Source organism: Trichosurus vulpecula, chromosome 6, assembly GCF_011100635.1.
Source record: "Trichosurus vulpecula isolate mTriVul1 chromosome 6, mTriVul1.pri, whole genome shotgun sequence".
Taxonomy (NCBI): Eukaryota; Metazoa; Chordata; class Mammalia; order Diprotodontia; family Phalangeridae; genus Trichosurus; species Trichosurus vulpecula.
The window spans coordinates 164,853,579-164,867,569 of NC_050578.1; the positions used below are offsets into that span (position 1 = coordinate 164,853,579).

A 13,991-nucleotide genomic window follows, 5' to 3' on the forward strand; every position below is an offset into this window, starting at 1 on the left:
CCCAGGGTTACATAGCCAGCAAGTATCTGAGGCCAGATTTGAACTCAGGAAGTTGAAGCCTGTTATTCTTACAGCCATGAATTAGACAAACCATTCTAAAAAACATTATTTTAAAAATCACTAAATTGTACTATGCTTTGACCCAAGATTACCACTACTAGGCTTATATACCAGGGAAGGAAACAACCAAGATAAAAGTTATATATTTACAAAAGTGTCTATAGCCATAATTTTTGTGGTAGCAAGTAACTGGAAGCCTAGTGGGTAGCCATTAATTAGGGAATTACTGAATAAGACGTGGTATATGCATATAATGAATATTATTGTGCCATAGACAAATGGAAAATATGAAGAATTTGGGCAACATTGGAAAGACTTTTATAATACAGAGTAAAATAAGCAGGACCAGAACAATTAATGTCATGTCTGCAGCTATATAAAGGAAAGACACAAGAACTTTAATTAGCGCAGAAGACAATCTTTATTTCAGAAGATTGAGAGAAATGAGACTCATGTTGACAAAAACAGACATTAGATTGTTTTGTTTTGGTTTTGCTTCATTATACATCTTTGTTATAAGAGATTGATTGAGGGGGCAGGTGATCATTAGAAAATGCCAGGTTTTTTTTTTTAGCATCAATAAGTCATTTAAGGACTTTGTGTTATTTTGGTCAGTCCTTCCCTCCCGCCCTTCCTTCCTTCCTTCCTTCCTTCTCTCCTTCCCTCCCTTCCTTCCTCTCTCCCTTCCTTCCTTCCCTCCTTCCCTTACTTCCTTCCTTCTTCCTTTCCTTCCTTTCTTCTTTCCTTCTTCCCTTCCTTTTTTAAAGCAGTGTATCTCCCAATTCTTTCTAGGCAAGGTGGATGTAGTCCAGTCCAGTAGGATAAGAATGTGGTGGACAATTTCTGAGTATCTTTTTCAGTTCCCTAAGTATATGTATAATTTCTAAAATTCTCATTGAATCCTTTAAGACATTGCTACACATTTACTTCCTTATAAAAACACATGAATGACCAAAAGATAAATATCATGTAGTAAACAGAATATTAGACTTAGAGTGAAACACCTCAATTTGGTACCTGCTTCTAATCCATGTTGGGAATGTAACCCTAGGCAAGTCACCTAACCTTCTGATCCTCCAGGCCAGAGCTATCAAACACATGGCCTGCATTTCGGCAAAGCTCCTTGGATTAGCAGTCCTCCTTTCTATGTGAGTTTGATACCACTGCTCTAGGTGATTCAAACTCTAAGTTTCAAAGAAAGTATTAACCTAGACTGCTCGAGTCAGTTTCCTCAACCAGGAATTCCCTATACCAATGAAAAGAAGAGGGGAAGAGAAAGAGAAGAAAACAAGCATTTATTATGTGCAACTATGTACCAGGCACTATTATAAGCACTTTACAAGTATTCTCATTTTATGACAGCAGTATATTGTAAATGAGAGACAGCCACCTGCTCCTTCTGAGCCCCCAGTGCATTGGGTATATTCTTCATGAAGGATTTCTGGGAAAACAGGAAAAATAACCTCAAAGGACGATAAACGTGGAGGGCCTACACCCTACACGGAAGGGATGAGAACCCACATCAATGAAAACATGTATCCGGAGAAATGTCCAAATATAAATACATTTACTTATAGCCTTTTCCCTCCAACAAATTTGCCAAATCATCTGGTGAATTTTTTAAAAATAGTATACAAACAGTTAACTTGCTGCTCTTATCAAAACCTGAATGTTACTATGACAATAGCTTAAAGAGGGAGAGTTATGCCTGAGACCACGCCAAAAAGCCAAAAAAAAATGCAGCTGGCTTTTTTTCCAGATACAGAGCTATATAGCAATAAAAGGAAGCTATACGGCTCACCCATTTTCTTGATTTTATAAATGAATAAACTGAGGTCCTATGAAATTCCTTGCCCAAAGTAACATAATCGAAAAACATCAAAGGTTAGATTTGAACACAGATCTTTGACTCCAGAAACAATGCCCTTCCTACTGTACGCAAGTGAGGCACACATTCGGTGTCTTTTCCTCTTGGCCATATCATCCTGATATCTCAGAAGGTGAGCAGGGTCAGAACCAGTTAGCATTTAGATAAGAGAACAAAAAAAATGCTAGGTATTGTGGAATCATGGAGCAACTTTTCAGGGTAGAAAGATTACCAGCTCTGGAATCAGGGGACCTGAATACAGATCCCACCTCTAACCCTTATTATTTGTGTTATTTTGGGCACAGCACTCAAGCTTCCTGGGCTTCCCAATCTAAAATCTGAGAGAGTTACACTCTATGGTCCTGAGGTCCCTCCTAGCTCTAGGACATTATGATTCCTCTCACCTGCCAAAGGTAGTTACTACCTATGCTTGTCTGCCTTTCCCTCTATCTGCTGTCCTGTGATGATGTGCATCCCAGCCTCACAAGCTGTGAATCAGGTCATGGAGTGATTCTGTATTCTCCAGAAATAAGTTCCACTTCCAAAAGCCTGAGTCAATACAGAGTCAAGTCCAACACTTTCCTTAGTCACCAGGTGACTATATTTAGTGAGTATATTTTGAGCAAGACCAGTGCCTAGAACTTAGGAAGGAACCTTGGCAGATAATTTCAATGCCATCCTTCTTATAAGAGACAATAAGGGAGGGAGCAGGAACAGCTAGATGGTGCAGTGGATTGCTGGGCCTACAAGTCAAGAAAACTTGAATTCAAATCCAGCCTTAGATGCTTCCTAGCTGTGTGACCCTGGGCAAGTAACTTCACCCTGTTTGTTTCAGTTACTTCATCTATAAAATGAGCTGGAGAAGGAAATGGCAAACCACTCCAGTATCTTTCCTAAGAAAACACCATATGGGGTCACAAAGAATCAGACATAATGGAAAATGACTCAACGACAACAGAAAGAGAGACAGAGAGATAGACAGAGAGGGAGGGAGGGAGGGAGGGAGGGAGAGAGAGGAGGGGCGGGGACTAGGATTTGGAGTCAGAGTTTTAGTACTTGAGTTAAGTTCTGGGACTCAGGTTGAAGTTCTAGCTCTGCCACTTACATGAAACCTAGGGAAAGTCATCTAGCCTCTATGAAGATCAGTTTCCTCACCTTTCAATGAGGATAACAACAGCATCAATGCTTGGTCTACCTCTTTTACAAAGCTGTTGTGAAGACAAAATGAAATTGTGTTCATAAAGTACCCCATAAAAGTGTTATTATGGGTTCTCCAGAGTTTTAAGCTGTTCAGCGTTCGTAGAAGACCTCTTAAATAGGTCTCCATGCCCAGGCTGACAACCATGACTGGAAACACTCTAAGTCACTTCTGGATTCAGATGTGAGTAAGTATACACCACAGGCACAAATATACCTGCATGTCTCCTGGAACAAATTAGATTTGTCTGAGCAGTTGCTGTGTGGCAAATTGGAACAGATCCAATTAATTTTTGGTGAGATAACTAATATGACTTAAAGAAATTGTCTTGTTTACTAACATATGCTACCACACATCTAACAATATGTCATAACAACTACTTCTGTTTATGAAACACCTATCTCAAAGGAGCATCTTGACATTTTTTTCTTAAGTCTAATTTTAGGAAAGCTTCTGTAAGATAGGCACAGTGGTGATATTCTCAATTCTTCTTCATGAATGAAGAAATTGAAGTCAATAAGAACCGAGATCACCTGACTTACAAGCCATAGATTCATTCATTGTTTTAGCTGGAAAGGACCTTAAAAAGTCTAGTTTGTTTTACTCTCATTTTATGCATAACTCACAGACGAGTCCACAAAGCTTCAAGTTTACAGAGACCAGGCTACCCCAAAACATTTTGGCTCATTACTCTGTAACCCAGAGTTTACTATAGGAAAATTTCCAAACATAACTCATGTCTCAGTTTTCACAGAAATTCCCAGAAAACAAAATCCAATAAAGGAAGGAGCCAGGATTAGAACTCATGACCTCAAATGTCTAAAGGCAAAGCAGGAAGATGAACCAGAGCTCCTAATGCAAGGAGGCTAACTTGGCCTCATTGGTATCACTGAGACTTGGGGGCATGATGCTTATCACTGGACCACTCCTCTGGATGTGAATGATTTATTGAAAACAAACAGAATATGTAAAGCTTCTTTGTATACAAAGGAGCTATGTGAATGTGAGGAAATCTAGGAACCACAGCTGAGAAACATGGGTGGACTACATTTTTGCATGAGGATTAATGGAGGGAACAACAGAAGTGGTTCTTTGTCATTAAGATATACTACAGATGGGGCAGCTAGGTGAGGAAGTGAGGAGAGCACTGGCCCTGGAATCAGGAGGACCTGAGTTCAAATCTGGCCTCAGACACTTGATGCAATTACTAGCTGTGTGACCTTGGGCAAGTCACTGAACCCTAATTGCCCTGCCTTCCCCCATCAAAAAAAGATATACTACAGTTAATGGTGACAGAAACAAAAAAAAAAAGATGACAAGATTGAGAAACAGGTCACAAGGCTGGTAAAGAGACATGGTTTAGCATCGATTGGAAACTTCAATTACCCAGACATCAGCTGGAGTTCTCTCTATAAGGAGCAAAATAGTTAACAACTCCTAGACTTTTAATCTGGTTTGGGCTAAACTGAGACCCACACAATGTATTTGATGCTTCTAGTTTAATAGGAAGGAGAGAGAGAATGCATGGATTAAAATTCTGTGGAAATCAGTTCAGGAAGATGGGAAACACAAGAATGAAATTCTGATTTGGCTCCTGTTTTTCCTCCTTAATGGACTATTTCCATTTTGGTCTTCAGAGTTGTCTTGGATCATTGTATTGCTGGGAATCATTCATAGTTGATCATCCTACAATATTGCTGTTATGGGGTACAATGTCCTCATGGTTCTGTTCACTTCATTTTGCCACAGCTCAAGTAAGTGTTTCCAAGGTTTTTCTGAAATCAGCCTGCTCATTATTTTTTATAGCACAATAGTGTGCCATTATAATCATATACTGAAATTTTTTCAGCCATTCCCCAATTGATGGGCACCTCCTCAATTATTTGCCACCACAAAAGAGCTGCTATATTTTTGCTGGATCAAAGGGTATACACCTAGTAGAGGTATTGCTGGATCAAAGAGTATGCACATTATTATAACCCTTTGGGCATAGTTCAAATTGCTCTTCAGAATGGTTGGATCAGTTCACAATTCCACTGAAAGAGCATTAAAATATTGATCTTCCCACATCCCCTCCAATTTTTATCATTTTTCTTTTTCATAATATTAGCCAATCTGATAGGTATAAGGTGGCACCTCAGAGTTGTTTTAATTTGCATTTCTCTCATCAATAATGCTTTAGAACATGTTTTTATGTGACTATAGATAGATTTGATTTCTTCATATGAAAACTGTCTATTCATAGCTTTTGACCATTTATTAATTGAGAAATTACTTGTATCCAAGTAAATTTGACTCAGTTCTCCACATATTTGAGAAATGAGACCTTTATTGGAAACCTTTACAATAAACAAAAAATTTTCCAGCTTTCTACTTTCCTTCTAATCTTGGTTGCATTGGTTTTGTTTGTGCAAAAAAAATTAATTTAATATAATCAAAACTATCCATTTTACATCTCATAATGCTATCACCTGTTTGGTCACAAATTCCCTTATCCATAGATCTGACAGGTAAACTATTCCTTGCTCTCCTAATTTGTTTGTAGTATCACCCTTTATGTCTAAATTGTGTACATTTTGACCTTATGTTGGTATACAGTTTAAACAGTAAAAACTGTTTTCCAGTTTTCCCAGCAAGTTTTGTCAAATGGTGAGTTTTTATCCCAAAAGCTTAGGTCTTTGGTTTATCAAACACTAGATTAGTATGGTAATTTAGTACTGTGTATTGTGTACTTAATCTATTTCAATGATCCTCCGTTTCATTTCTTTGCCAGTGCTAGATTGTTTTGATGATTACTGCTTTATTATATGGTTTGAGATCTGGGGGGCTAGAAAATCCTTCCTTCACATTTATTTTCATTAATTCCCTTGATATTCTTTTGTTCTTCCAGATGGGTTTTATTATTTTTCTAGCACTATTTTTTTTTGTTTTTTTGATGAGTGTGGCACTGATTAAGTAAATTAATTTAGGTGGAATTTTTATTTTTGTTATATTGGTTTGGCCTACCCCTGAGCAAATATTTCTCCAATTGTTTAGATCTGACTTTATTTGTGTGAAAAGTGTTTTGTAATTGTGTTCATATAGTCTCTGGTTTTGTCTTGGTGGGTAGACTCCCAAGTATTTTATATTCTCTACAATTATTTTTTTAAATATGAGATAGGCTTTATTTCACTCTTTTTAAAAAACATATTTTATTTTTCCTTCAATTACATGTAAAAACAATTTTAACATGTTTTTTTTTCAAATTTTGAGTTCCAACTTCCATCCCTCTCCCTTTTTCTTCCCCTCTCCATGAAACAGTAAGCAATAAGATATAGATTATACATATGCAATCATATAAAACATTTCCATATTAGTCATTTTATGCAAGAAAACTCTAACAAAAAAAGAAACTTAAAAACAGTATGATTCAGTCTGTATTCAGACAGCATCAGTTCTTTCTCTGGAGGCAGATAGCAGTTTTCACCTTGAGTCCTTTGGGATTGTCTTGGATCATTGTATTGGTGACAATAACTGATTCATTCACAATTCTTCATCTCGTGATATTACTGTTACTATATATAATGGTCTCTTGGTTCTGGTCACTTCACTTTGTATCAGTTCATATAAGCCTTTCCAGGCTTTTCTGAAATCATCTTACTTGTCATTTCTTATAGCACAATAATATTCTATTACAATCATGGACCACAACTTGTTCAGCCATTCCCCAACTGATGGGCATCCCCTCAATTCCCAATTCTTAGCTACCAAAAAAGAGCTGCTATGATTTTTTGTACAAATATGTCCTTTTTCTTTTTTTAAAAATATCTTTGGGATACAGTCTTAGTAGTGCTACTGCTGGATCAAAGGGTATACACAATTTTATAGCCCTTTGGGCATAGTAACAAATTGTTCTCCAGAATGCTTGGATCAGATCACAACTCCACCAACAGTGCATTAGTGTCCCTGTTTTTCACACCTCTAACATTTATCATTTTCCTTTTTATGTCATATGAGCTAATCTGATAGTTGTGAGGTAGCACATCAGAGTTGTTTTAATTTGCAATTCTCTAATCAATAGTGATTTAGAGTATTTTTCATATGACTATAGATAGCTTTAATTTCTTCATCTGAAAATTGTCTGTTTATATCCTTTGACCATTTGTCAATTGGGGAATGACTTGTGTCCTTATAAATTTGACTCAGTTCTCAATATATTTCAGAAATCAGGCCTTTATCCGAGATACATGCTGTAAAAATTTTACCCAGTTTTCTGCTTTCCTTCTAATTTTGGTTGCATTGGTTTTGTTTGTGCAAAAGCTTTCTAATTTTATATAATCAAAATCATCCATTTTACATTTCATAATGCTCTCTATATCTTGTTTGATCCTAAAGTCTTCCCTTATCCTTAGATCTGTCAAGTAAACTATTCCATGTTCTATTGATTTGCTTATGGTATCACCCTTTACATGTATATTATGTACCCATTTTGATCTTATCTTGGTATATGCTGTGAGGTATTTGTCCATACCTAGTTTATGCTGTATTGTTTTCCAATTTTCCCAGCAGTTTTTATCAAATAATGAGGTTTTTATCTCAAAAGCTTGGATCTTTGGGTTTATTAAACACTAGATTACTATGATCATTTGCTTAAAATGTCTTGAGTACCTAATCTATTCCACTGATCTACCACCCTGTTTCTTAGCCAGTACTAGATTGTTTGGATGATTACTGCTTTATTATACAGTTTGAGGTCTGGTAGGGCTAGGCCACCTTCTTTCAAATTTTTTTCACTGATTCCCTTGTCAATCTTAATCATTTTTTTCTTCTAGATGAATTTTGTTATTTTTTCTAGCTAAATAAAATAATTTTTGATAGTTTGATTCATATGTCACTGAATTAATTTAGGCAGAACTTCATCAACAATTAATGTTTTCCAATATTTTAGGGTTGTATTTGTGTGGAAAGTGTTTGTAATTATTTTTATATTGTTCCTGGGTTTGTATATGGTCTACAATTATTTTAAGTGGAATGTCTCCTTCTATCTCTTCCTGCCAGACATTGATGGTCGCATATAGAAATGCTGATTATTTATGTGGGCTTATTTTATATCCCACAACTTTGCTAAAAGCATGAATTATTTTATTTAGTATTTAATTGATTCTTTAGGATTCTCTAAGCATCCCAATCATATTGTCTGCAATGAGTGATAAATAAATAATAAATTTGTTTCCTAATTGCCCATTCTCATTCCTTCAATTTCTTTTTCTTGTCTTATTGTCATAGTTAGTATTTCTTGAATAAAACTGAATAATGTGGTAATAATGGGCATATTTGCTTCACTCCTGATCTTACAGAAACACTACTAGCTTATCCCCATTACAGATAATGCTTGCTAATGGTATTAGATGGATACTACTTATCAAATTGAGGAACATATATTAGGTAAATTGGTCTATATTTTCTTTCTCTGTTTTTACTCTCCCTGGTTTATGTATTTTATTACATAAAAGGAATGTGGTAGGACTCCTTCTTTGCCCATTTTTTTCAAATAGTTTACATCATAGTGGAATTAATTGTTCTTTAAACATTTGGTAGAATTCATTTGTGAATCCATCTGGACCTGGGGATTTTTTCTTAGGAAGCTCATTAATGGCTTGTTCAATTTCTTTTTCTGAGATGGGATTGTTTAAGTATTCTATTTCCTCTTCTGTTAATCTGGGCAACTTATATATTTGTAAATATTCACCCATTTCATTCGGCTTTCCAAATTCATTGGTATATAGCTGGGCAAAATAGCTCTTAATAATTGCTGTAATTTCTTCTTTATTAGTGGTGAATTTATGCTTTTCATTTTTGATACTGGTAATTTGGTTTTCTTTCTTTTTCTTAATTAAGTTAACCAATGGTCTATCTATTTTATCAGGTTTTTTTTTTCCACAAAGCTAGCTCCAGGTTTTATTTTTATTAGTTCAATGGTTTTCTTACTTTCAATTTCATTAATTTTTCCTTTAATTTTCATGATTTCCACTTTGGTGTTTATTTAGTTGAGGGGTTTTAATTTGTTTTTTCTCTAGATTTTTTTTAGTTGAATGCCCAATTCATTGATCTGCTCTTTCTCTATTTTATTGATGTATGGGTTTAGACAGATAAAATTTCCCCTAAGTTTTGCTTTGGCTGCATCCCACAAATTTTGGTATGTTGTCTCACTGTTGTCATTCTCTTTAATGAAATTATTGATTGCTTCTATGAATTGTTCTTTGATACACTCCTTTTTTCAGATTAAATTATTTCATTTCCAATCAACTTTTAATCTAACTGTCCATGGTCCTTTATTAAATATAATTTTATTGCAATATGATTTTAAAAGGATATATTTAAAATTTCTGCTTTTCTGCATTTGATCGTGAGGCTTTCATACCCTAATAATGCATCGCAAATTTTTGTGGAGGTGCCATGTACCTCCAAGTAAAAGGCATATTCCTTTCTATTCTCATTCAATTTTCTCTGTAGGCCTATTATATCTTGCTTTTCTAAAATTCTTTCACCTCCTTAACTTCTTTCTTGTTAATTTTTTGTTAGATTTATTTAGGTCTGAGAGGGGAAATTTGAGGTTCTCCCACTATTATAGTTTTATGTCTATTTCTCCCAGTAACTCATTTAACTTCTCCTTTAAAAATTTGTATGCTTTACCATTTGGTACATGTCTGTTTGATACTGATATTACTTCATTGTCTATGGTACCTTTTAGCAAGATACAGCTTCCTTCCTTATCTCTTTTAATTACATCTATTTTTGTTTTTGCTTTGTCTAAGACTGTGATTACTACCCATGCTTTTTTGCTTTGTTTTATTTTGCTTTTACTTCAGTGGAAGCATAATAGATTCTGCTCTGGCCCCTTTACCTTTACTCTGTGTGTGTCTCTCTACTTAAAATATGTTTCTTGTAAACAATACATTGTAGAATTCTGGTTTTTCATGTACTCACTATTCATTTTGTTTTATATATGAGTTCATCTCATTTATCTTCACAATTATTATTACTGTGTATTTCCCTCTATCCTCTTCTTCACCCTGCTTATCCTACCTCTCTCTCCTTTCACCCAGTTCCTCCTAACAAGTGTTTTTGCTTCAGACCACCACCTCCCCCAATCCATCCTTCTATCAGTCCCCCTTCTCTTTTCTCCCTCCCCTCCTGCTTCCCCAATGAGTAGAACAGATTTCTATACCCATCTGAGTGTGTATGTTATTCCCTCTTTTGGCCAATTTTGATGAGAGTAAGGTTCAATTATTGCCTGCCACCCCCCATCTTTCCTTACAAGTAACAGGTCTTTCTCACCTCTTCATGTAAGATAACTTATCTCATTTTACCTCTCCCTTAATTTTTATTTTAGTGCTATCCTCTTTTTTATGCTTCAAATTGGGGAGAAGGTGTGTTGGATATCAACCCAACCCATCACAATCGACTTTCACCCATACCCTCTGTCTATGTATACTCTGATTTAATAGTAATAAAATTCTTAATCATTATAAGCATCATCTTCCCATGGAGGAACATTAACAGTTTAAGCTTATTTAATCCTTTATGTTTTCTCTTTCCTGTTTACTCTTTTATGCTTCACTTAAGTCTTGTATTTGAAAATCAAATTTTCTGTTTAATTCTGGTCTTTCATCAGAAATGCTTGAAAGTCCTCTATTTCATTGAATATCCATTTTTCCCCTGAAGGATGATGTTCAGTTTTGCTGGATAGATGATTCTTGGTTGTAATTCTAGTTCTTTTTTCTTCCATAACATTACTTTTCAAGCCCTCTGCTCCTTTAATGTGAAAGTAAGTAAATCTTCTGTGATCCTGACTGTAGCTCTACAATATTTGAATTGCTTCTTTCTGGCTGCTTTTGAATTATTTTCTCTTTGACCTCGAAGATCTGGAATTTGGTTATAACATACCTGGGAGTTTTTGTTTTTAGATCTTCTTCAGGAGGTAATTGGTAGATTCTTTCAATTTCTAGTTTATCCTCTGGATCTAAGATATAAGGGTAGTTTTCCTTGATAATTTCTTGAAATACAATGTCTAGGGTTTATTTGGTTGATTTTTTTATCATGCCTTTCAATTAGCCCAATAATTCTTAAATTATTTCTTTGATCTATTTGCCAGGTCAATTTTTTTCTGATGAGATATTTCATATTTTGTTCCACTTTAAAAAATTCTTTTGAAATTTTTTTTCTTTCTTAATGTCTTATGGAGTCTTTAGCTTCCACTTGCCTAAAATCTAATTTTAATGAATGATTTTATTCAGTGAGCTTTTGTACCTCTTTTTCCATTTGGCCAATTCTACTCCTCAAGAAGTTCTTTTCTTTAGTGAATTTCTGTATCTCCTTTTCCATTTGGCCAATTCTACTTTTTAAAAAGTTGTTTTCTTTAGTGAATTTTTGTACATCTTTTTCAATTTTTTGTGCTTCCCTTACCAATCTGTTGACACTTTTTTCATGGTTCTCTTGCATCACTCTCATTTCTTTTCCCAATTTTTCTTCTACCTCTCTTATTTGATTTTTAACATCCTTTTTGAGCTCTTCCAGGAGTTCTTTTTGGTCTTGAGACCAATTCACATTTTTCTTTGAGGCTTTACATGTAGCTGTTTTGACATTGTTGCCCTCAAAAGAGAAAAAGAAGGGGAAGAAGAAGAGGGAGAGAACATTGCAAATTATGTGCCACAGTGCTTGACTTTGATCTCTAGGATACTTTTAGAATAGATCACAAGGAGATAGTTAAAATTTAGAAAGAGAATTAGTGACATCAAGAATACAATAAAACATGTCTTTATTATAAAAACAGGTCATGGAAGATTAATTTTACATTTTTTGACAAAATTACTAAAAGTATAGATCAGAGGAATGTTAGAGATAAAGTTTACCTAGATTTCAATAAAGCATTCAACAACCATCTGATTCTATAATGGTAGGAAAAGAAGATATGGAGTAGACAATGATACAATTAGATGTATTTAGAATTTATTAAAGTCTAGATTAAAATAAAAACAAATTTATTCTTCAGATCTGGAAAAATTTCCTGTCAGAGTTTTCTCAAAGTAGAACAGTCTGCCTCAGAAAGTATTATGTATTGCCCCTCTTGAAAGTGATGAAATACCTAACTACTTGTCAGATATCTTATAGTGTTGATCATTTTCTGGTATGGATTGGACTAGATATCCACTGACATCCTTTCAAATTCTAAAATTCTATTATTCTAGATGTAGGTAACAAGATTTCCACATCCTACACAAGCACTAAAAGTAACAATCAGGTACAGAAAAGCCTTTTATTCCCATCCCAAAAAAGTTTAAAGGACTCACACTTCTCTCAGAATAGAGACATACTTAGAGGTTCTAGAGAGGCAACCCAATCCCACTCAACCAGGGAGTTGGGATGTGGCACCAAGTTCATAGATGAAAATAACACTAATGGAAATAAATAGATATATCAGTTAACAAAGTCCCCACACAATGGTGAATGTTGATATCATAATGAGTCTCATACCCTGATTATTTGTTCACACCCATATGTTCTCCTTGGACATAAGAAAAAAGATCAATACATTCTTATATGCTAGAATATCTTTTGAGAAAACATTCTCTCTTTTCAAGATGTTCCATGATCAAGGAAACAAATTGATTTCTGTGCTTTCTTTTATACTGTAGCTAACTTTGTATTCAAATCAGTTACTGGATCTGTAATAGCAGAGAATTGAAAATTCATAAAGAGAAAAAATTTATCTTACACTAAATTTCCTTTCCCCCATGTTTTTTCATGGTCATACCAAACTACTGCTACCCTTCAACATATCTCAGAATAAACAATAAGTAAGAAACTAAACTTTAAACACCAAACTCATTCATTTTCCCTGAAATAGTATAATGCCAAAATGTTACCTACCATGTTTTTCAGGCAGGAGAGTAACAACAGCACAGGGATTGATAGGATTTGTCAATATCTGAATGTTAGGAGGTATCAGGGAACACAGCACAATCAGATGGTCCCACAAAGATATTTCCAGCAACTCAAGACACTAGTGTACTTAAGCCATGACATCACAAAGAATTGACTATGACATCTGAGTTAGTCCTGTTCATAGCAAGGATACATAAAGACTTTGAGTATGGGGTAAGGAGGGACAAAGACAGAGACAAGTTAACCCTAGGGTATGGGAGGGAACAGAACAAGAAGATACCAAAAAGGAGTGTTAAAAGATGGCTATAACTCATAATAACCGGTTACTTAAATCAGATAACATCTTGAGGAAAGGAAGAAGACTACACAACCCTGAACAGCAAACAAGTCTGAGAAGGACTCATATCAAAGTAGGGTTCAACTATAAGATTAGGATTAAGAGCAAGACCTATAAGATGAAAAGGCATGAGGGTATGTGATATTTTGCAGTTAGAGAGGTACCTCTACCACCAACCATTTATTTAGGCCTATGGTCTCCAGACCTTTTGGATCATTCATCCTATAAGTAAAACAAACAAACTAAACAGAATCCCTCAGAATGTGTGTCTGTGTGTGTGTGTGTATACACATATGCATACATATATTTATAAATTATATATGTGTACTACTATATTTATAACTGAATAAGTTATAAACCGTATACAATAAATAGACAATTTGAAAGGGTAAGATAAAGATAAATACTTGATTCTATAGTTCATAGGGAGCCAAAGGAGTTTACTGAGTAGGGCAGAAAATGCTTCATGTGGAAAGTATAGGCCAGATGGAAGGTGAAGTTCACCCACTCCTAGAAACCCAGAGCCTCAAATGACAATCTGCTTCTGTTTAACAACTGTTTACTGAGGACCTAACTTTATGCAAAGTCCCATTGAAGTGCTAAAA

At 35.0% G+C, this 13,991-nt stretch overlaps 1 protein-coding gene across 1 annotated transcript in view; it reads right to left on the reverse strand.

Annotated features, from left to right (window-relative positions):
- GRXCR1 (glutaredoxin and cysteine rich domain containing 1) overlaps nt 1–13,991 on the reverse strand; it is a 119,247-nt gene that overhangs the window by 56,980 nt on the left and 48,276 nt on the right. The window lies entirely within an intron of this gene.